The following is a 25,445-nucleotide window of genomic DNA, read 5'->3' as shown; positions in this document are numbered from 1 at the left end:
CAGGCTTTAATGGCGAAGCGCTCCCGGGCGGGGTTCCCGGACTGAACGGGGCAGGTCGAGGGAATCCGCACCAAACCGCCTTGGGAGTTTGTTTATATATGCACGTTGCGAGGGATGGCTGGGCTAGCGGATGGGAGTTTGGATAGGCTGCTGGTTCGCGGCGTCGCGAGCTGATAGGTTTCTCTATGCAGCTGGGGCAGGGCGGCTTATGCAGCTGAGGCGGCGTGGTTCATGCAGCTGGGGCAGGGCGGCTTTAGCTGGCGGAGTGTGCTGTCCTTGGTCCCTGGCATCTGGGAGGCTCCCTCCGTTAGGGACTTCCTCCGCCGGCGGGGGAGAGGAGGGACGGCCCATCATGGCAACCGGGTCCGACCTTACAGAATCCATTAATTAACAAGTAAAATGATAATAAGATGGCTGGAGGTGCGCCACTTAAAATTCTCGTCTTCTGTAGAATATCTGAGATGGTGTCCTTCTTTCTTAGAATGTAGGTGGGTGTCACCTGGAGGGTGTCACAGAGCAGAAAGAGTGTCAGAGTGCCCACAGCCTCCCGCAGGTCCCCCAGGCCATGTGCTTCTGAGGTGGCTGGGAATGCGACTCCTATGGGACTTCCTCCCCCCACCCCCCCCACCCCGGGGGCGGGGGGTGGGGGGTTGGCGGGGACAGCGTGGGAGCAGAGCCGGATGCAGGGATGGTTAGAAATATTCTTCACTGTGAATTTCAATTCTGGTGCAGGGGGACTGGAAGTCACAGGATGGTTTTCAACAGAGGGAGGGCTGAGATCTCAAGTATGTTTTCTAGTTCAAAGACTATGCATATGAACACCTCAAAGTCTCCGACCATCCCTGAAGGAATACAGTGCCATTTTGAAGAAGTTGGTGCCATTATTTTATGTCCTTTTATTGCAGTTCTGGGAGCTGAGAATCATGAAATCATCATCAGGGATCCCGCCTGGCTTGACCCTCTTCATTCCTCCCCTTCCTCCTTGCTTTTTCTTTAAGAAATAGAGGTCTAGCCAGGGATGAAAAAGCAGGGCCCGCAATTCTTCGCTACAGTATTGTCATTCAAATTAATTCATGGAGTGAATGGGCTTATGATTTGCATTTAGAAGAAAATTGCTATTTGAGTTTTTAACTGGAACAGTTGGCTGGTAAATCAACTAGGGCCTCATCATATGATTCTCCATTTCTCAGTGGGATAGAACCTCTGGGCCCAGCCAGGCTGCTGGGGAGCGCCTCACCTCCTGCTCAGACACTGACCTCCTGTGATTAAGCCACATTCGCCCTCCAAGCAAAGGTGTAGAATTGGTAGATTAATCATGCCATTGTGAAATACAAATGCCATTAAAGCAATTCGAAAATGATGAAATAAAAATCTTTCAAGAATTTAAAGCTAAACTCAACATTTGTAATACAGTCTTCTTCCTCTGATACAAAATGACTTTCCCAGATAAATTTCATAAATATTTTATTGTGTGCCTACTATGTGCCAGGCAACATTCTAGGCTGTTTGTCTGTGTTATTTAATTCTCACAGCAACCCTCTCTTTAATAGAGACTACTATTACTCCCACATGATGGTTAATTTTATGTCAACTTGACTGGACCAGGGGTGCCTGGATAGCTGGTTAGCATTGTTTCTGATATGTCTATAAGACTGTTTCTGGATGATGTTAACATTTGAATTGGTAGATTGAGCAAAGCAGATTGCCCTCCCCAGTGCTGGTGAGCCTCACCTAATCAATTGAAGAACTGAATAGAATAAAGGCTGAGTAAGAAGGAATTCTATCTACGTAACTGTCTTTGAACTGGGACATCCATTTTCTCCTGCTTTTGGACTTAGACCAGGACTGGACGTTACACCACTGACTTTCCTGTGTCTCCAGCTTGCTGACTACAGATCTTGGAATTTCTCAAGCTCTATAATTGTCTGAGCCAATTCTTTATATGAAATCAATCAATCTCTCTATTTTTCTTTGAAAAATATATGTATCTCTGAAAAACATATGTGTTGTGGGTTCTATTTCTCTAGAGAACTCAGACTAACACATCCCACTTCACAGAAGTGGAGTTTAAGGCACAGGGCCAAGATTAACGAGCTCTGGTCAGGGCTGTGGTAAGAGGGAAGAGGCTGACTTCAAATCTCACCAAATAGTAAAGAAATGCCAATAGCAATGAGAATTTGGCTCTTTAGCCTCTTACATTAGCAAATATAAAAGACAGTGAAGAAACCTCTCTGTGTGAGAGACGGGAAATGGGTATGACTGTGCAGTTTTGGTGGGAGTACCAACTAGCACAATCTTTCCACAGGGGAGCTTGAGGATATCACGATGCAAAATGTCATAAAAGGCTCCCTGTCAGAAGTTGGCTCCCCAAATATCACCAACACAGCCTGCTGCTAAGACACAACTGAGTTTATTGTTTACCACTGTGAAGGAGGCCACTGGCCTGAAAATCTTTGGCAACATCTCAGAAAGGGGAAGTAAAGTCAGACCTTATTGATAATGATGTTTAGTTCAAGGTAGGTCTTTCAGTGGAGGTTGGGGCAGGGGATGACACTTAACTGGGATTGGGTCAGAACCACACCACAACCATCCAGGGTAGGTGAAAACAGCAAGAATAACATCAGGGCACACTCTGACTCTGATCAATGTTCTTTCTTTCTTTATTTATTTTAAATATTTATTTATTTATCTGGCTGTGTTGGGTCTTAGCTGGAGCATGCAGGCATGTGGGATCTTAGTTCCCTAACCAGGGATCGAACCCATCTCCCCTGCACTGCAAGGCAGATTCTTAACCACTGGACCACTAGGGAAGTCCCTTGACGTTCTATATTGAAGAGCTGATGGTCTTTGAGAAGTTCCCGTAATGAACAATCAAACCATTAGCTTGTGCAGGACAGTGAGACAAAGTCAAATCTCTGATCCACAGGGCAGAGATGGGGTTCACTGCTCATTTTTGTATAAATTATATTGACCTTAAGGTGGATTTTTAAAGACTGATGAAATATAAAGACCCTTCAAATGGTTAATTTTTATATATCACTTAAACTGTTGCTTTAAATGTCTTTAATGGATATTCATCATAGCATCATTCATCATAAAGTGAATGTCCAGCTACTGGGGAACTGGTTCAGTAACGTGTGACACATCAATACAAGGAAAATTGGCTATTCTGCCATTAAAGACATGGCAGAATTAACTAGTATTATTCACCGCCCTGCCTACGTGTCTTTTTTAAGCCTTACAGTTGCCCAGGCTGGCACTGCAGAGAGGTACTCCCTAGGATAATTGGAAAGTGGCAGAGTGAAGACATGCAGAAACTTGATGTAGAGGCTTTGCTCCTACTATAGGTAGCTTGGTCTAAATGAAGAGAAATCCCAGTTTTCTGGAGTATAGAAAGCTCTAGTGTTGGCAGGTGTGGACTCTGACCCCACGCAGCTCCTGGGAAATGAAAGAGCCCATCACTCACACATCCTGAGCCACCTTTCCCACTCCAGGACCACAGTCCTGATGCCCCTTGCGTCAGAACCGTGTCCCTCTCCCCTCACATCTGGATTTCCACTTTGGGTTAGTTGCTTTGACTTAGCACTGTTGAAGCTTATACACTCTTCCTGTATGTTCATCTCTACATGCTTATCACACAGATTGTGATGTGTCTCTTCCTCCATCCTATTGTGAGCTACCTGAGGGCTGTACCTTGCTTATAATTCCTAGTGCCTGGCACATGAAGGCACTAGTCATTCAAAATATTTTATTGGACAAAGAAATAGATGAATATCTATCATTAAGCCATTTGAAATGTTATCTTTCCCTTTCATGACCAGGTCATAAGACCTGTGTATCTTGTGTCAGATTTTTCCTTTATCGAGAGGCTCTGCAAAAAGAGAAGTTACTCTGATAGCAGTTCCCACCTGATCCCCTATGAAGAATTGTCCATATGGCCCATCTTCCAGACTTTCCACCTCTTTAGGCCCAAGGCCAGCAAATCTTCTTTGATTCTTTGTTTAAAGCTCAGGGTGGGAACCTGATATAATGTATGAAAAGATTTTCCTCTAGGTCTGAGATGGGGACAACGAAAAAGGTTTAGGTAGGTGGTCTGTGACTTCCTTGATTTCTCTCAGAACCTTGGATCAGATATAGGGTAGCAAATTTGCAGAGAAAAAAAAATTCCAGATGAACCCATACAACTTCAAAGAGAAAAAAGTCTCTTGAAGAAAACTGAAAAAGAGTTTTGGAGAAGCATGAACGTGATGAGAAACCTGGGGGATGGGAGTTTGATTTACTTTGTTCTTGTATATACAGTCTGGGAATGTGGTGGAGAGGCAGTGTTGGGGAAGTAGGAAGTGCTCGGATCCCCTGTTTCCTTTGCCACTTTGGAGGAAATTACCTCTACCTTCTGATGAACTACAGCTCCAGGGAAAGAAGAGATCAAAACATTGGCCAATGTCACTGGAGAATATAATGCAATCAAAGTGGTTTGGAAAAATGTCTTGTTTATCTTTCATTGTCATCTTTGGGGGTTAGATTTATCCTTCTTCCATTTTCTTCTTTGTGGAAAATTTCTCAAAGGGACCCAAGATTGAGTTCTGAGGATTGAGGCTTATTATATAAAAAGGAAAAAGGAAATTAAGATCCCATTTCTCTCTTCATTATTGTGCCCTTTAGGAATTTTTCTTACTGAAGGGGCCTTTCATCTATGCCTGCAGAAAATTACAGGGCTAAGTTACTTTATCATTCTGCTGAGCAGCCTTTCCCATCCCCCTTCCCCTCCTCCATTTTAAAATGGTTTGATCAGAAGAAATTGGGGAACTGCTCCATTTGTCATAGCGTACAGCAGAATTTCTGAAGCTCTCAGAAAACCCTAACCTGATCAACTTTTATAAACAACAGAAATGATGCACGGAATACCAGTGGGCACTGTCAAATGATCTGAATGAGGTAACTCCGAGTTTAAAATTTCCAAGAAGTCGCCTTTCATTGGCCTTGGCATCTGCTTCCCCCTATGCATTTTGAGAAAGAGTCAGAACGTGGAAATGAGAGGGTCTATATCACTGAGGAAAGCATTCAGCTGCCAGTAAAAGAAAACTCCGACTATGATGGTTTTAAAAAATGGGGATTATTTTTCTCTCCAACAAGAAATCTGGAAATAGGCCCTTGCTAGTGTTGTTTCAGAGGTTTGATGGTGCCAGGGCTAAGACCGAAGGGATCTCTTGGCATGGTTGTCACGTGGCCACTCAAGCCATCATATCTCCATGCAGGAAAGGAGGGTAGGAAGGCAGGAGGAACAGAAAAGGTGGTACTTTTTTGTCTTAATTGGGGAAAACAGTTACCTTCTAGACGTTTCTAGCAGAGATTATTGGCCAGAATGATGTCATACCCCAATCCTACATTCAAAGGATACTGGGAAAAAAGGGACTTTAGCCTTCTTAACTCTGTAGGAGCATCAGTTAGAGAACGAGGCTGGGAGTGTGTGTTGGTTCTCCCAATTTTCAATTTTCCACGGAGACCCACAGCCTTGGGTCTGGGACATTCTTGTCTTCTGTTATGGTTCCCTGTTGTCCTTGCCAATTCACTTTAGTTAGCACAAACCAATCGGCTCAGTTTTTAGACCAGGTGAACTTTATCTAATGGATTTAACAAACATTTCTCTAAATGAGAACAGCACACAGTTGTATGGGAAACAGAGACGTGCAAAGAAGACTGGGTGAAAAAAAAAAAAAACATGGGGAAAAAACTTTGGAGGAGGATGTTCTTTACGTGGTTAGACATTGAAACATGTCTGCCTAAAATACTCTATTGTCTCTCTCCAAACAGGTGAAAGCCAGTCCTGGTGTGAAACAGTCAGAAGCTTACAGCTTTGGGGGTACAGTAGGAAAGAATGTCCCCTAGGGACACAGCAGAGGGGAAATTGGGCTCCTCTTTGAATTAGCTGAACTCAGAAGCCTCAGAGGCAATTGTTCACACCTTCAAATTGTTCTTTGGAGGGCCCATTAGAGCATGATGGAAAAAGGACTCCACCAGAGCCCCAGAGAATGCTGAGCTGTGAGGAGGGCCAAGAAATGTTCCATCTGAATGTGGAAAGGCTGGGCTCTCCATCAGAAAGGCTTTGTGGGAGCATGGAGAGTGGGCTGAACAAGCCAGTCATTTTCTCAAATGGGGAGGCCCTCTGGTGCTCTCTCTGCACCTGTGTGGCCATAGCTCTGCAACTCAGCGCTTTCCGCAGCACCAGTGACTTCTGCACCCTGATGGTCGGAATTGTCCATCACCATAGCAACCTCAAGAATGGCTCCAGATGAGATCTCTCTGATCTTTGAGGAGGCAAGTGTGCTTCTTTTTTCCTTTCCTTTCCATTCCCTTCTTTTTTTTCTTCTTTTCTCTTTGAGGCAGGGTAGGGCAGTGGTGAAAGGATGATCAAAGATAGAACTGGAATTAGTTGCTGAATTTGCCCACTCCAACAAGAAATGGCACATGCCTCGAGGCAGAGGTGAACAGATGGTGTGTGACTGATGGTAACTTGTATTATCAGCCTCTTGAAGCATCCGCCCTCACACAGATTCTCAGACCCTCTCAAAAGGAAGAGGGGATTTGCATTATGGCAACAGGAAATATGAGAAATGGGATTGCTCTCATAGGTAGAATTTTGATACATAAACAAGAAAATAAGAATTATGTTTTCCTGTTACTGCTCTCTCTTGTGCTTCCTTGTTTTTTCAGAAACAATCTGGTTTATGTGGAAAGATTCAACAATTCGATAAATTCAGCAAACTTTTATGGAGTGTCTTCTCTTTATTTTTATTTTATCTCTCATCACTCACCTATTCCAGATAGCTTACAATCAAGGGCATAAAAGATGAGACTAATAAAATAGAAAACCAGGACCAAAGAAAGAACAAAGCAAATATTCTAATCATGAGTGTTAACATGATGCCAACAGAGGATTCAAATTTAACTTTGAGAATCCTAAACACAGGAACAAAATTTTTATATTCTTATTGATTTCTCTTGGAAATCAATTTTTGTTCTACTAAATTCTAAGAGAATTCTCTGGGGGTATTTGGATTTAGTTGACATTGAATGACCTATCCTTCCTTCCCCTCCTCTCCTTCTTCTTCATTGTCATTATCACTGACATTTATTGAGAGCTATCTATTGAGTGAAACTTATTTATTGATACATTGAATATGCTAGACACTGTTCTAAGCACATCAGATATACCAGCTCATTCTTGAGATGATCCTGGGAAGTATATGCTAGGATTATGCTCATGCTAGGTGGGAAAATTAAAACATAGGTGGAGTCTTCCACGTAACAGACTTGGTTCCTGGGCTACTATTCCTGCCAAGAAGACAGGTTCATCTGCTGAACCTAACACAAGGGTGCCCTTAAGGACCACGACTAGCTTGTGTCATGGATCTGTTAAGCCATCCACCTGCCCCCGGAGAGTCCCTTGCTTTCTAAGGGACAAGAACATGGGGGCTTTGCCTCAGTCAAGATGTCCTTGGCTGATGTGCTTGGCTGATGTCCTTGGCTGATGAACTTCAAAACATTCTGGTCCCACTGCCAAAGTTGTTCATATTGTGGAAGGAAATGCAAAAGGCTGTTTTTGGTCAAGGCCAGTTATATCCTTTTTGGAATAAGAACTGAGCCATCAAGGCACCTTTGAGCCATGTGGTCCCGTCTCATGGAAACCGAGCATTCCATGACCTGCTCGAACCTGTGATGGCTGAACCTCCTACAAGACCTCAGTTTTTCCAGAGTGCATTGCCCTGCCTCACTCATAGACGAGGGGGCAACAGATACTGTTCCATCCCAGAAAATCCTCTGATATCCAGCTCCAGCCATATGTGACAGGGGAATCTGGTGCAGGTGGCAGGCTTCCAGGATGAGCTCCAGAGGACAGAGAGGCCTGTGGCCCTAAGTGGAAAAGTCTGTCCCCAAATATTTTTGCTTTAGATAACATGCCAGTGGCGCCAGTGAAGGGCGACAGTGGTCTGAGCAACTACTCACAATTTCCTTCTCTCTCTCACTTTTGCACAACAGAGTCCTCTCCTTAGGTCGTGTGGTTATGTCCTTCGAAGAATCTGGCTCCCTTTCTCTCTAAAGCTGCTGAATGGTACTTTCTTCTAAGTCAATACCCATCTTTCTCTGGCATTGTCCACATTTTTTAAGTGAAATAACCCTCCTCCCACTGCAGCAGCCTGGCATAGTGAGTGATTCTCCCCCTTCCAGATTCTTCCTCCCCCACCCCCCACCTCCACCATGATTTGCATGGACATATCTGAAATTTGTCACATTCTGTTTCTTAAGTGCTTATTATGTGGCAAGCCTGGGACTAAGAGATTCACACAATTTATTTATTGAAGCCTCCACTCTATAGATTAGAGTAGGATTGTTGTCATTTTACGTAAGACAAAACTGAGGTTCAGAGAGGCAGGGTCCTCTTTGGAGTCAGTCTCCAGGGGTCCAGTCCCATTTTGGCCACTTTACTGCTCAGGGTCCCTTAACTGATAAGTGGCAGAAATGGGATTGGACCCCTGGAGACTGACTCCAAAGCCTGGATTTGTGCCACTACACAGACTACCTTCACCTTACGCTATTCACTACAGTACTGTGATGAAAAATTTTAACAAAATGGAGCACAGAAGCTATTCCGCATACAGCATCACACATTGCTTAAACACACTAAAAAAGCAGCTTTTAAAATTAACATTTTACTCTACGTTAATTATGAATATTAGGTTGTATTTACATAAGTTGTCTTTTAACTGTTTAAGAATGGATAGTTACTCCAGAAAGAAAATCTCTCAGGACTCAATATGAAAAGAATCCTTCTTAAATATTTTGTTAAAAATCATTTTGTGTTGCTGCCAAAGCAACAGAAAATAATTAAATTCCTTTTCATTTTATGATATAATTTACATAAGCGGTCATGCTATTGCTATCTGTAAATGTCAAGCATCCTAGTTTGGGCCCCCAGTGGTCACCTGTGTTGGGGTAATTATGATTTCAGGGTTGCGAGCCAAGGCTGAGTGATGACTTGGCAGTTCATTCAACACACAGGAGCTTCTGACTAATCCTTGGAAACTGACAGTGTGGACCTGGACCCGGAAAAGGTCCCATCAGCCCTAAGAGTTCTGAGAAGATGCAAAGAGAAGGATCTGAGGCCAGCTCTCGGTGACCGCCCTTTCCCAGCCACTGCCTGCTCTGCAGCGGGTGTTCAGAGACCGACATCACTATGCTTGTGCCCCACACCACGAAGTTCTGGGCAAGTCCAACAACCTTTTCTTATCCTTCCCCTGATTCCCAAATGTGAGACCTTGGACCATCTTATCTCTATCTGTACCTGGGTTCTTCCATCTTTATAAAAGTTCTTCTCTTCCATGTTAGGAAATGGTAGGGTTTTTGTGTTTGTAGTTTTGGTCACACGGCAAGTGAGATCTCATTTCCCAGACCAGGAATAGAACCTGTGTCCCCCTCCATTGAAAGTGAAGAGTCTTAACCACTGGACCACCAGGCTGTTTTGTAAAACTCTTTGTGTTCACTGAGGAAGGGCTCTTTCCAAACAAAAGATAATGCGTCCATGTCTACATTTTTCTTTAATGTTAGGGAAGTTAGGCTTTCCATTCTCTATATTCTAGGGAGTGTGGGAGTAAGTGGGAGGAGTTGGAAGGAGAAGAGCAAAGGGAACAGCCTCCAGATAGCTCAAGGACACAGAGCATAAAGTTTTTCTTGTTTCCTCCTGCAGGGCTTGCAATGCAGCAAAAATGATCTGTCTTTGGGCTAAATGAAGGGGCCTGGGTCAGCCACACAGACCTTTATAGATTTTATAGCCTTAATTGACTACATTAAAGTTAGCCATATTAATCAACACTTCATTGGTATGTAGGGAGAGCCAGATTTTTAAAGTGCTTTGAAAATTTTGCCATGCCAGCTGGTGATGGCCTGGTTGCTGGGGTCACGCGTCATCATAAACCCAGAATCTAATACCAGGATGCTTGCTGGGATTTAACCACTGTTGTCCACTGGGAGATCCATGCAGCTTATGAGAGGTTCTTAAATCACAGGGAACACAATTTTATGACTTGGAAAGAAGACAATGCAACCACTTTAAACCCACTGCTTCCTGTTGGGAAGGAAATGAGTGGGGAACTCAGGAGCTGCAGGGAAGTTTCAGTACCGATGACCATAAACCGTGAGGGTCCAGCCCAAGAAGAAACAATTTCCCCAGCGCCAGGCCCAGGAGGGATGGAGAGAACAATGAAGGGAAGGGGGACTCTAAAGAAAGCTGTAAAACCAGAAGGAAAATTGGGAAAAGAAGTCCCTTGGGCAATTCATTAAAAAGAGGAATTAATTTCAAGTCAGACTAAGCTGCCTCAGGTCTTCTCTACTGAAATGAGGTGGCTGCTCAGGGCATTCATCCATTTCTGCATCCCGATGAGGTCTCAGAGATCCCAGGCTCTCTGGATTAAGACTCACACTGCCACATCTGTCAGCGTATAGAGAGGTACAGTGGCTCAGATGGTAAAGAATCTGCCTGCTGGGTTGGGAAGATTCTTTGGAGAAGGGAATGGCAACCAACTCCAGTATTCTTGCCTGGAATTCCATGGTCAGGGAGGACGCTGCTGGGCTACAGTCCATGGGGTTCCAGAGAGTCAGACATGACTGAGTGACTAACACACATATACAGACAGGGATGAAGAGGAAGTCATAGAACAAGACAGTTTCTGGAGACCCGTAAAGGGAGCCCAGCAGAAGGCCCTCGGAGACCTCACGATTCTGGTGGGAGACTTTCCTTCCAAATAGAAAATCTGACCTTAGTTTATTCCCCTAATTTTGCAGATGGATTATTCAGCAACTTGTGGCTCAGAGAGGAAACATTAAACAAACCCACAGAAACCAAACAAAAAAAAACAAAACAAACAAAAAAAACAGCAAAGGAAAGAAAGCTACAGTGAGACTGGGGCAGTGTAATTCCTGACTGCTTTTCTCTTCTGTGAGCTGTGAAGACTAGAGAACAATTAATGTTTGTAATGAGCAAGATTTTGCAAAATCCTTTCTGAGCAGCCTGGACACTTCAGACTGCTGTGCTGCTCAAAATTTGATAGTTGAAGGGGTTTCTTCTTTCTCTTGAAGGGTGATAGGATTGGGTCAGTATGGAAAGATAAGCAAAAAGAGGACATTGAAAAACCTGGGTTGTCTTTATATTGGGATGCAAGAAAAATTCACTTAGTTCAGTTTTTCTTCCCAAGAGAGTAATCCATGATGTTTTCTCAGCTCATAGCCAAGTTATGAGTTTAAATGACTTTTATTAAAGTATGTATGAGAATGTTTAAACTCATTAGTATATCCTAAGGCCACATATCATAAAACAAAACCAAGATGTCTAATAATACACAATTAAGGCAATAGAAAAAGAATGGCTATTCCAGAGCAGATAAAGGAGTATTTGAATAATCTGAACCTTTGTAAACAAATAAATCATCTTGCATCCTTGGGTGATAATAAAATTAGACAATAAACTGTAGGAATGGAGAATGTGTGTGATTGCGCAGGACTAAAGGGAGAAAAGGTTAGCTTGGCTTTGATCTTCATAAATGTTTTTAGTGATGTTTAAAATTGCAAGTGAAGAAATCTATTCCTGGCAATTGGGTAAAACAAAGCCAGGGCAATAGGGGGAAAATGCCTGATATAAGGCTTTTTTAAAAAAAATAAAGACATAAGCTTTATCTGAGAAGAGGGACTGAGAAGCTAATGGTACAAAAGAAGCTGAAAATATCTTGTTGGCAAGCTGGAGCAGGTGGTGCCCGATTAGAAAGGAACACCAATGGCACTATCCAAAGTGAAGAGAAACTTCTGACTCTACCGCTCATGGGATACTAGGTTCAGAACTGATTTATTCATAGATGTATTCCTTCTGTCAATATTTATTAGGATCTGTGATATATCAGGCTTTGCTCTGGGCATAGAGGGCATCAGCGTAAATAAGACAAATAAGGTCTTTGCTACCATGAGGCTTATGTCCTGTGGAGAGTAGATTGAAAATAACTAAGTAAGCCCATAAAATGACAAGATAAAACCAGATAATCTCTGTGAAGAAATGACAATTGGATGATGGGATAAAATGTGACTGGGGTTGGTGACAGGGATAAGGAGGACAGGGAAGAACTCTCTAGGGAGGCGAGTGGCATTTGAACTGAGATCTGAATGACGAGAAAGGGTGGAGACCTTGGAGAAAGACGTTCTAAGCATCAGGTATGTGCAGAGGTTTTGAGAAGGTCACAGGCTTACTGTGCTTAAGAAACAAAAGTAAGGTCCAGATCAAGATGGCGGAGTAGAACACCCTGAGCTTGTCTCCTCCCACAGACACACCAAAACTGCATCTGTAAGTTAAACAACTCTTTCTGAGAACAACCTGAAAATTAGCAGACCAGAACAGATTTTCCACAACGAAAGATACAGAGAAAAGGTCGCACCAGGATGGCTAGGAGGGACAGACACAATCTAGCCAGAACCTATCGCCTCAGTGTAGTCACCCACCAGTGGGAGGGATATCACAGTTGTGGAGGTTTCCCACGAGGAGCGAGAGGTTTGAGTCCCATATTGGGCTCCTCAGCCCAGGGAGCCCAACATCTGGCCTTGAAAACCAACAGGGGCTTATGTCTGGGAGAGCCCGAGGGCTGTGGGAAACCAAGACTGTTTTGAGGGAGTCTCACACAAACTCACTTGCTCAAAGTCCCAGCACACTGGCAACAGCTGGAAAAGCAGCTGGGTCACAGGAGAAGGAGGTTAATTGATAATTATAAGCACACGCTGGAGGGGCAGGGATTTGCTGCAACTTTCTCTCTTCGAAGGTGGAAGTACCGGCATGCTCAGTTGCTCAATTGTGTCTGACTCTTTACGACCCCAAGACGGTAGCCCGCCAGGCTCCTCTATCCATAGAATTTTCCAGGCAAGAATCCTGGAGTGGGTTGGCATTACCGCCTTCAAGGGATCTTCCCAGCCTAGGGATGGAACCCACATCTTTTGCATCTCCTACACTGGCAGGCGGGTTCTTTTCCACAAACACCACCTGGGAAAGAAGTCCTGGAGGAGAACTTTTTTTTTTTTTAACTCTCCTTCCACATGAACCCAGAGACACACACCAAGACATTATAATTAAAATGTCCAGAGTTAGAGATAAAGAGGCAGAGACTGGAGTGATGCTTCTACAAGTCAAGGAACAGCAAGGCTATGGGACAATCACCAACAATTTGGGAAGAGGCTGGTCCAGATTCTTCCTCAGGGCCCTCAGATGGAACTGACCCTGCTGACACCTTGCTTTTGAACTTCCAGTCTTAGGACTGTGAACCAGTACATTTCTGTTGTTTTAAGCCACCCGGTCCACAGCACTTTGTTCCAGCAGCCCTAGGAAACAAGTATACACAGGTTAAGCCATTCACGCAGAGTCCTACAGCTAGTGAAGCAGCGGAGGAAACGTAAGCCAGGTAAATTTAAGAGCTAATGCTCTGAGCCTCCCTCCCCTTGGTAACAGGCAAGCAGCTCTGGGTTTTACATTGCTGTATATGTTAAGTCACTTCAGTCATTTCTGCCTCTGTGTGACCCCATGGACTGTGGCCTGCCAGGCTCCTCTGTCCATGGAGTTCTCCAGGCAAGAATACTAGAGTGGGTTGCCATTTCCTTCTCCAGGAGATCTTTCCAACCCAGGGATCAAACCTGGGTCTCCTGCATTGCAGGTGGATTCTTTACCACTGAGCTATCTGGGAAGCCCGGGTTTTATGTTGGAAGGACCATAATCGGATTCAGGGATGCTCAGAAGAGGAATCCAAGTTGCTTTCTCTGCTCCTCTCCACTCTGCTTTGCATTGGTCAGGGCTCAGGCTGGCCATACACAGTTAAGGCATGGGCATCGAAGTCTGAATTGGACCACGTGGAGGCAATGAAGGTGAGCCCACCACACTGTTGGACAAATGGTCACCCAGCGGCTCCCTGAATACCTGCTGGGACTCAGCCGGTGGTGGTGGGTGTGCAGGAGGCAAGTGGGCGCTGGGCGCTGGGCTTGAAATCCTGCTGGGCCTCCTCTGGTCCTCATTGCCCCATGTCTTGGTTTCCTCTTGTAGAGAAGGAAGACGACCAACCCTCAGTGTTATGGCACCAAGTGTGACAGCGGAAGGGACCACGCCAGGGCCTGAAGCAGGACCTAAAAGGCGAGAGAGAGCAAGCGGGAGCCCTCCCTTCCCCCCCGGGCACCACACACCACAAGTAGACACCGCGGGTTTTCTTTTTTCTTCCCTCTCCCTGGCTGTGTCTTAGCCAGTGACTTGGAAGCTCAAGTTTGGCTCTTAGTATGCTGCAGCCCTTCCCTATGCTTCCAAGTGGGATGATCTACATGAAAAATTAATCCTGTATTTTCTCTTTTTTTTTTTCAAGTAGAGAAATTATTTAGGGCTTTGGGGAAGATGGGGCGGCTATTTGCTATGCAGCGGCTCATCCCCTTAGCCATCACCCCTGCCATGTTCAGCAAATGATTCTTCTATTCTCTTCCTGGCAGGTGGTCTCGCAGCTACATGTGTTCGGCGCATCCAGCCGGGTGCTCCGGGGAGCGCGACGTGGCGAGGACTGCTGTTTCTAATTACTGCAGAATCAGGAGGCAAAGGCGAGAAGCGCTGCCAGCCTGGTGGGCCACTGTGGAAACAGACGGTCGCAGTTATTGGGTTCCTGGGGCTGGCAGGGCCTGGCTGCCTGACTGGTCACTTGGAAGTGAGGGTTCACTTTTCCCCAAAACTCAACATCTGAATAATCGAAGGGGACACCACAGTTGATCTAGGCTGTAGTGTGCTCTTGGTTTTGCACTAAGTGCTGGGGCTGGGTGGAGGCAGGGGTGGAGAGGGGGCGGTGGGAAGTGAGGATAATACAAGAAGTGATGAACACAGCTCTGTCCTTCCAGAAGCTTCCATGATAGGTAGGGACCAGGACAAAGAAACAAAGACAAAGTAGCTCAATTCATCCATCTAATGGCTTTATTGAGAGCTGCCCTTGTGGAGTTTATAGTAAGTGGGGGAGAGAGAGAGGAATCCAATGCTGTCACACCTGTGCAGCTGCTAATAGTCAATGCAGTGCAAAGTCAGGAGCTAGTAGAGCATAAATGGGGGCCTGGTTTGTCCAGGGGTCAGAGGAGGATCTCCGGATGAAGGGGAGCTATAAGCTCCATCATGAGCACAGAAAAGAGAGGTTACTCGAGGAAGTGTTTGGAAAGAATGAAAATGCTGTGTGGACATATGCAGGGGTGAAGAACAGGGGTGTTAAGATGACTAGATGATTTCTAAGTTTCCAACAGGAGTAACTGAAAATCAAAGATGCTCTTGTCAGACTGGGAGGCTGAGAGATGGGGAGTCCATTTGCAGGGGAAGCAGTATAGAATGGGGCTTCCCAGTTGGTGCTAGTAGTGAAGAACCCTCCTGCCAATGCAGGTAGACAGACATGGGTTTGATCCCTGGGAAGATCCCCTGGAGGTGGGCATGGCAACCCACTCTAGTATCCTTGCCTGAAGGATCCACGGACAGAGGAGCCTGGTAGTCTGCAGCCCATGGGCTCCCAGAGAGTCAGATGCAACTGAGCAAGAAGCACACACGCATGCCCAGCACAGAGCATGGCAGCTCAGAGGGCAGAGGGAGGGGCGGGAGGGTCTTCGGGAGACTGGGAGTCAGGGAGGGGCATGGTGTGACTTCTATGTGACAAGCATGCTGGGAGTGCTGTGTGGAGACTATTGAGTGGGGGAGAGGGGGCAGAGGGAGCAGACAGGAGACTAAAGCAGTGATCCAGGTGAGGGTTGATGGCAATCTGGACTAGAGTGGAAGCTGGGGACGTAATGAGAAGAGGTCAGATTCCAGAGGAGTTTGAAGGCTGGATAATTGCTAATGGATCTAGCTGACTTGTCTCTGGATCTTTGCGTTCAGTTTGTTGACAGAGGGAGGCCCAGAGCAGCTTCTTAGTGAACCAAGCAGAGAGGCAGAAGGGCAGGGCAAGTGGTACCAAGCAACGCTCAGGCAAGTGAGTGAACTAAGCAAGACGTGGCGCGCGGTTAGACTGTTTCCTTCACTCAGGCCAAATCATTTAATGATGTTTGCAGGAGCCCGAGAGGGAGGGATTGTTATTCTAGTCTTCCATTTAAAAAACAGGGGCTCAGAGAGATGAGTCACTTGCCTAGGAAGACAGCTGGAAAAAAGGAAGAGACTGGATTTGACCTTTGGGATCCTGTCTGATTCTGAAGACTGTGCTGTAACTGCCAAGCCAGGCTCCCTAGGGATAAAGAGAAATGCCCAAGAGGAGGCAGGGAGAGGTGTAAGGTCCTGCAAGTCCCCAAAGGAATGTCTGAGGAATGGGAAGATGGCTAACAGGGCTGGTGTCAGGGAGAAGCTGGTAAAGGGAAGTGGGAGCTGCCTTTGCAGTTGCCAGAGGGACCTTGCTGCCCAGGATCAGGCTGTGAGGGAGAGACAAGGTCAGTCCAGCAAAGGATGGCAAGTGGCTGGAGGAGGGCTGGGGGGTGGGGGTGGGGCCAGAAGACTGTGGGCTCTGCAGTTAGAGGGACGCTGCTGGTTGTGCCATCTTGGGCAGTTACCCTCTCGGAGCCTCCACTCCCCATATGATCATGGCAGCTGAAACTAAGTTGTGCGTGTGTGTGTGTGTGTGTGTACGTGTGTGTGTGTGTGTGTGTGTGTGTGTGTGTATGTGTAGGCTCAGTCGAGTCTGACTCTCTGCGACCCCACGGAGTGGAGCCCACCAGGCTCCTCTGTCCATGGGTTTTCCCAGGCAAGATACTGGAGTGGTGGCCTCTTCTCCAGAGGATGTTCCTGACCCAGGGATCAAACCCATGTCTCCTGCACTGCAGGCGAATTCTTTACCACTGAGCCACCACCTGGGAAAGGCAAATTTAAGTTACACTGTGTTAAACCGTCACTGCAAAAGTTGATTCTTTTCTGCGTTCCTTGTTCACCATGGCCTGGCATCAGGGCTTCTGCTCCATGCCATGCTCACGGTGAGCCAGGGTGATAGAGCAGCCCCTGCTAGTGGGGACAGAGAGGAGGAGAAGGGAAGGGAGAGAGACAATGGGACTGTCATTGATCACTGTCCCAGTAAACGGGAGAGGAGTATTGGGTTGGCCAAAAAGTTTGTTTGGGTTTTTTCAGACAAACCAGACTGAACATCTGGCCAACCCAAATATAATACCCCTGGTGAAAAGAAGTAAATATTTGAACAACACTGGTGGCTCAGTTGGTAAAGAATTTGCTTGTAATGCAGGGACAGGGGTTTGATCCCTGGGTCTGGAAGATCCCCTGGAGAAGGAAATGGTAACCCACTCTAGTAGTCTTGTCTGGAGAATCCCATGGACAAAGGAGCCTGGTGGGCTACAATCCACGGGGTCTTGAGAGTCAGACACGATTTAGCAACTAAACCACCACCATCATCTAGCCCCCTACCTGCCTTGAGGGCTTCAGAAGCACTTCCCACAGCATCCTGGCGCATGGCGAGAGCCCCAGATGAAAGCCACTGCTGTTAGTAAGAGGCTGCAGTGCCCTGAAGGTCAGTTTGCTGGTTGCACCTAGGAGAAGCTCCATCTCTTTCACGGAGTAGCTTGTCACTGCAAAGGTGAAAAACCAGTGGAGCCAGGGGCTTGTGTTTTGAGCACCAGCCCCTGGGTAAGCAGAGATCCCGCCCCTCCCTGGCAGCCCCGTGGCCTGGCCTGCCTCCGGCCTCAGGACATCCTGAGCTCCTCCTCTGCAGCGTTCATAGCTCGGTTCACATCTTTCCTTTCCCCCTCAGTTCCTCTCTCCTCCAGGCACTTGCCTGCTCTTCTGCATATATTTTTCTTCAAAATTTTAACAGAAATTTGAGTCAAAATCTTCTATAAACAGATTTTGGTCAAGAGCTCTAGCTAGTCACGTTGCACTAGAGCAACGATTCCTTACTTTCAAGAGTGCAGGGTGGGGAGAAATTTGCCTCCAGCTTGATGTCTAATTGAAGAAAAGAACAAGTGAAGAGCTGAGGCACTTTCAGCTTTCACAAACCCAGGAAGTCGTCTCTGAGTGGGCCCATCCCCGTCATTTCTCGTTGCAGTGAGTACGTGCCCTCGCACTGTGGTCCTAGGATGGATACTGCACACAGATTCACACACAAAAAAATTGGGATGGGCACAGTCTAACTAGGAATCCACAGTTTAAAAGAATCACACCACTGCTACTTAGACACCTGTTGGGGTGCATTTTATCCATTTTATCCACTGTAGTGGTAGCTGAGAAAAGGATACTTTTACATACCTGGGAGGGAGGAGAAGTAGGAAGATTTGGTAAGTCAGGGATGGAAGGAGGAGAAAGAACCAGTTAGGAGAAGATAATGCCCACAGTTGGCTTTAATTTTTGCCTGGACCACAGATTTAGTGATTCTCAAGGTGTTTTCTCTCTCTCTCTTTTTTTTATTTTGGCCTTACAACAGCCAAACTTCTCTACAGCCTTGAGAAGTAGAAAGACCTGGTATGTTTACATGTATTTTCATACACAAGATAAGTGAAGTTCAGTGAGATTAATGATTGAGTTGAAGACACAGTCAGTAAATGAGAGAGGCCAATATAGTTTGACTCTTTGCTACATGTCATTTTTTTAAATTGCTACAAGTAGCCTCTAGAAGATGAACATAGGTTTTATTTTATTTATTTAACTTTTAATGGGTCATTTAAATTTTATTCTCCATATATTTATAAATATTCTGTTATGAACACATATCATTTTTATAATTGGAAAAATTAGTGCAGAGAGATAATGGGTCATTATCTTTTTAATAATGTTGTTATTCCTTAGTCACTTCAATGGTGTCTGACTCTTTTGCAACCCCAGGACCTGCAGCCCACCAGACTCCTCTGTCCATAGGAATCTCCAGGCAAAAATACTGGAATGGGTTGCCATTGCCTCCTCCAGGGGATCTTCCCAACCCAGGGATCAAACCCATGTTTCTTGTGTCTCCTGCATTGGAAGGCAGATTCTTTTTACCACTGAGCCACCATTCTTTGGGGAAGCCCCAAAGAATACTAACTAGTACCTAAAGCTCATGTATTAACAAATCTTGTCAACATCTCTGTTTGTAAGATGGTGGCTGGAGCCCTGGACCAATGAACCTAAGCTTAACTGAAATAACTGATTGCAACTCAGGGTCAAAAGTTAGCCTCCACTAAATTTGCTTTCTGTTACCTTTGCTCATTCCTCAACAAAATCATCAGAACCTACCTAAAATTCCTAAGGAAGAAAGGAACAGTGGTTCCTCAAAACCTTTGTTCAAAAAAATTTTTTTTCTAAGACATCTACATTTACACGAGAACCTTTTAATAATGCTTTTGTGATGTGGGAAGAGGGGAGTAGACTGGTGGAAAGTATTGAAGGTGGTGGTGAAGGTAAAGGGATTGGGTCAATCAGTAAAGAAGTAAGTAGGGAGGCAGGAAGAGAAAGGTCTGCATGCCGGGCTTGAGGAAGAATTGGGGTTTGAAGTTATTTCCAAAGCAACATCTCGTAAGGCGAGAGGAAGTGTTTCTGTGGTGTGTTGTGGTGAGTTATGAATCAAATCACTTTTAATAGACAGTCATCCCTCAGGATTCATGGGGGATTGATTTGAGGAGCCCACAAATCCATAGATGCCCAAGTCCCTTCTATAAAACGGTGGACTACAGTGAATACAGCCATCTCTGTGTGACCTCATGAGTCACAGCCATGGATCAACCAAGCTTGGATCAAAATTTCGGTTCTGAAACCCACAGACACAGAGGGCGGACTGTACTTTGCGAGATACAAGTGAAGATGAGCAATTCCCTTTTAGTTATGTGTGGGCCCTGCACGCTGTGACTTTGCATGTGGCTCTTTACGTAGACTGATTGAATAGAGCTCTGGGTTGTTTTTTTTTTTTTTTTCCTCTCTACAATACTGTATTGGTTTTGCCACACATTGACATGAATCCGCCATGGGTGTACATGAGTTCTCAATCCTGAACCCCCCTCCCACCTTTCTCCCCATATCATCTCTCTGGGTTTTATTAGGCTCACACTGATGTTTTGGGTTTGCCGTCAAAGTTCTGGGGAAGCAGGTGGAAGGACAGGCAGGTGAGTGTAGTCGAATTGATGCATTCCCTTCTTAGTTCTGTCCTAGAATTCTTTATTTTAGTTTTTCCATGGGAAAATTTTAAATCTGCTTAAACTTTCCTTATGGAGGTAAAACCTGCAATGAGTTTTCTATAAAGTGAGTATATTTCTGGTTAGGGGTTAGGATGAACATGGATGTGCCTTAAATTTCCCTTATAAACAGGTCATCATTTTAATATAAAATAAGAACTCCAGTGTACTACTTCATAGATAAGAAAATTGAAGCACATGATCCAACCCCTAAAAATATATTTAGGCTAGTCTGATGTTATTTGGAAGCCAGCACTATCATCTTCATTAAATAACTAACTTCCTGAGTAAGCATTCCACAGGCCTGGTAACCTTCTGAGGTCGAGCTCCTCTTATCTCCATCTTAGAGATGAGAAGAGTAAGGTCACTCCCATGTTTATAGTTGCACAGGTAATAAGATAGAGTGTCCCAAACTAGCCCGCCTGTCTGCAGAGCCCACACTCTGAATGCCTACCTTGTACCTCAGTTACCTTGTATCAACAAGTTACCTTGTCGATAACCCAGTTAACTACTCATTGATCTAGACTCTATGTGGTCACTGATTAGTTCTGTCTACTAGTAGGACCATTTCATTATCTCTGGAGAAAGAAATGGCCACCCACTCCAGTATTCTTGCCTGGGAAATCCCATGAACAGAGGAGCCTGGCTTGGCTACAGTCCATGGGGTCGCAAAGAGTCGGACATGACTGAGCGATTAACATTCTACTACCAGTTGGACACATTTACTGTAACTGCTAAAATGTTCATAACCCAATCTATTATATCAGTATAATCAAGAGAATCTTTTTTTAAAAGAAGGTCCATTGGTAGGTTAATGAATCACTTTTAGATTAATTAGGATTTGCTAATTAACTAATTTAAAATAAAACCCCTGCCTTCAAGGAACTTAGAACCTAGTGAAAATGTCAGATGGTAAATAATTGCAAAAAATAAGCATACAGTTACAGGTTCTGATAGTGATTAGTTCTTTGAGGGTGAATTTCGGTAGTGGGGATGGATGGGGAGAAAACAGTGGCCGGGAAGCAGTTAGCTGCATCCGAGTCTGTCATCCATCCGTGCAGAAGTTACGCGTGTCCTGTAGGTGGACGGCATTGTGCCAAGTGCCACAGAGGGGAGGAAGATGGATAGGAGACAGTCTTGCTTTCAACAGGAACTCAGGGGAGGACACACAGGCATACAAATAACCATAAAATCATGAGTGGAGATGACATGATGGTAGTGGTGACTATAAGAGCTAATGTTTCTTGGCACAGTTTGACACACTCTACATGGGTAATTCATTAGTCCTTAAAACAATCCTATGACATAAATACTATTATCTGCAAATAGGCAGAGAGGACCTGGAGAGCAGTTGACCATGGGTATGTCTCAAGTTTGACTCGGGGCCAGGAGATGGGGCGATGGAGGCTGACTTGAAGGGATGACTAGAAGGTGGCAGAGAGGGGAGGGTAAGATGTGATGAGTGTTCAGAGAAGGGGGAGCAGACTTCTGGCCGAAGCAATGTGGAGAAGCCTCCTGCAGGAGTGGGTATTGGACGTGGGCCTTGAAGGATGGGGAGAATTCAGCAGGCAGATCCTGGGCAGCAAAGAGAGTGGGGGTGTGTGATGGACGTGGGGGGCTGGGCACAGATCTCCCAGACGGCTGTGTAGGGCTGTGGTTCCTACACCCGGCAGTGCTTCAGCAGCCTGAAACTTTTTATACATACAGATTCCTGGGATCCACCCCCAGTGAGTCTCAAGGCCTGGGAACACTCATTTTTCAAAGCACCTGCGTGTCTTCCCCTTTCTTGGATGAGTGTTTTGGAAGTGTTAGTGGACCCATCACGTGGGATAAGTTGCTTGAGGCAGGGTGCGGCTAGATTCTGCATGGTGTGCGCTTGGGACTTCCAAGTTTGCTTTATAAAGTGGGAGTCAGCTAAGAAGACTCATCAGTGGAGCCAGGCTCCAGGAAGGTCAGTCTGATGCAGAATGCTGGGTCCCTTAGGAACCTGAAGGCAAGAGGACTAGTTAGTGGCTAGTTAATTGTCTGTGTAAGAGGTGCATGGTCCGAGGTGGTGGCAGTGAGTGTGACCTGAGAGCCCGGTGAGTCATGGGACAGTTACTAGGATTTGGTACCAGATGGATGGGGAGGGGATGGAGAAGAGCAGGGCAGTGCCATGTCAGGACCCAGGGGCTGGCCTGACACAGTGTCTTTAGTGAAGTTTCTACTCACAAGGGGAGATGAGGGACGAGTTGGTCGATCAGAGGCCTGGCCTCCTCATGGGAGTAGTGTCTGGTCTAAACTCTTCTCTTCACTATGTCTCTAAGGATTCTCTCTAGAAGAGGCTTTCCAAATATCTTCGAAACTCAGTTAAAAAGTGAAAGTGAAAGTTGCCCAGTCGTGTCCGACTCTTTGTGACTCCATGGACTATAGAGTCCATGGAGTTCTCCAGGCCAGAATACTGGAGTGGGTAGACTTTCCCTTATCCAGCGGATTTTCCCAACCCAAAGATCAAACCCAGGTCTCCCGTATTGTGGGTGGATTCTTTACCAGCTGAGCCACCAGGGAAGCCAAATCCTCTAAGCTGAAAGGACAGGTTCTTTAGTTGTTAAAATAAGAAAGGAAGGTAGATACAGGAATGATGATGCCATCAAGACCAAGACAGAGGGAAGACCTACCTGCTGAGTGATTTGTTTTGGCTCAGAAATAATCATACAGCAGTTTCAGCCAAAAAGCAATAGGATCAACAATACTCACAATGAGAGCGATTGGGCACCAACTCAGGGATAAAGACTGAGTTAGAAGCTTCATCTTGTTTAGCTCGTGCACTGGCCCTGAGCAATCCTGACTGGAGTCTTCTTAGCTCTAGTTATCAGATGAAGAACATCCCCGGTGGTCCAGTGGCTAAGACTCCACACTCCCAATGCAGGGGGCCCAGGTTCATCCCTAGTTGGGGCATTAGATCCCACAAACTGTGAGTAAGAGTTGGCATGCTAAAGATCCCACCTGCTGCAACTAAGATTGAAGGTCACACATGCCACAATGAAGACCCAGTGCAGCCAAATACATAAATAAATCTTTTTTTTTAATGATTAAAAAAAAAAACCCTGAGGCTTAGATAAAACCCATTCAAGGTCCCACAGCACATGAATGGCACGGCCAAGATGCCATGTAAGCCCGGGTGAGGCCATGCTGCCTGAAATGGGATGCTGCCTGAGAGGGGTATGAGGATAAGATAGAGAGGAAAGAGCGCTGGGTCTGGAGCCAGAACACCCAGGGCCCAATCCCAGCTCTGGTGAGTTGCTCCAAACTACTTTTTTTCTCACCCAGCCTCCAGGGGTAATTGCAAGGCTCAAACGAAACAGAAGAGACATCAAGAATGCAAGATGTCCTTCTGCCTACCCCTGCAGGGAGAAGCCGCCATGCTAACACTTAAGAATTTAAAGGGCGCAGTCTCAGCGGAGGGTGGGAGAGACAGGTGTACACAGATCTGTTCTGCGCAGCAATCTCTGAGGGCCAGCTCTGCACTTGGAATTGTGCCTCGTAGGCATCAAAAGATTCTTGATGATTGGTCCTTGTTTGAAGGAGCAGAGAAAGTACATGAAATATGAAAGTCAACACTCCACCCCTGCAGCATGAGGAACAATGAGAATGAACAGTACGGTGGAGACGTCCTTTTCCATGAACTTCAAAACCTGGGAGATGGCTGGATCAATAGACCATCATTTTGAAAAGAACTGAAGGGCAGGAATATGATGATTATTAGTAGGGTGCCTGGATATGCTAGATACAAATCATATTAACACTGAAACAATTTCCTTCCATCCCAAGATAACTGGTTTTGGCTTGGGGGCAACAGAAAGTGGATTTAGAGGAATATGGAGGGTCAATGGAGAAATAACTCGTTTAGTTTCCTCTGAATTCTAACCTGGGGAGCCAGCCCATGTACTAGTTCTCCTAAACTAGAGGGAGGACAGAAAAGGAGGAGAAAAACTGCCTCTCAGTCGGAATTTGCTTGAGAACATGGCTGAGTTTGCCTCCTTTTCACTCAAGGTGAAATTCTCCCATTGAGGCAAAGTTGTCCTGGGGCTCCTAAGTGGTGGAGGAAGAATGTTTATTGATTGAGTTCATGCATTTTACAAGGGCAGAAATGCCCTGGATTACTCTGAATCTATTTTAGTGTGTAATTGTTTCTTATAACTAAGTATTTTGTTTTTCAGCATCAGCTTCACGTAGCCTGCACACATACCTAGTCGCTCAGTCGTGTCTGACTTTGCGACCTTTTGGATAGTAGCTTGCCAGGTTCTTCTGTCCATGGGGTTCTCCAGGCAAGAATACTGCAGTGTGTTGCCATGTTCTCCTCCAGGGAATCTTCCTGGCCCAGGGATCGAACCCACATCTCCTGGGTCTCCTGCATTGGCAGGTGGATTCTTTACCTGCTGAGCCACCAAGAAAGCCCCTCTACATAGCCTGGTGCTCTTAGTTGCCTCGGGCATGTATTTTGTTTTTCTAACAAGAAACCGAGAAAAGTTAGGGGAGATGTGTAACCCTCTTCCTCTGCAGGTTCCCTACCCCCAGCCCCGTTCCCATCCAGCGGTGAAAGCTCTATTGCCCAGCCTCTTACTACCAGATACTGCCTGAGCTTGGGGTTGCTGTGGTGTACGCCAGAGCTGCTTATTGATCGTGCACCATCAATCTGGCTGGTATATGAGTATGGGGACTTGTCAGATGGGGTTTATCTCACCTCACCAATAAATGCAAAACTGTTATGCCTCTGTGTGTTGTGATTTGTAGCACTCAGGGTTGATAAGACATCTACAAGACTGTAGGATCAGATCTGCCCACCTGGTACTTACATGATTCTTTACAGTTTGGGTGTGAGTCTTGACTCTCACTCTTCATCCACCCTTTATTGAACACCTACCATGAGCCAGGCACCATCTTGCTGATCTGCTGCTGCTGCTGCTGCTAAGTCGCTTCAGTCGTGTCCGACTCTGTGTGAGCCCACCAGGCTCCCCCTGGATTCTCCAGGCAAGAACACTGGAGTGGGTTGCCATTTCCTTCTCCAATGCATGAAGATGGAAAGAGAGAGTGAAGTCGCTCAGTCATGTCTGACTCTTAGTGACTCCATGGACTGCAGCCTACCAGGCTCCTCTGCCCATGGGATTTTCCAGGCAAGAGTACTGGAGTGGGGTGCCATTGCCTTCTCCATCTTGCTGATCTAAAAAAGCTGAAAGACCCTCAGCTCTTAAAAGCTCAGAGTCTGG

This window comes from Oryx dammah, unplaced genomic scaffold, assembly GCF_014754425.2.
Source record: "Oryx dammah isolate SB20612 unplaced genomic scaffold, SCBI_Odam_1.1 HiC_scaffold_26, whole genome shotgun sequence".
NCBI classification, from domain to species: Eukaryota; Metazoa; Chordata; class Mammalia; order Artiodactyla; family Bovidae; genus Oryx; species Oryx dammah.
The sequence above is the reverse complement of the archived record's forward strand: the minus strand, read 5'-3'. Positions refer to the sequence as shown.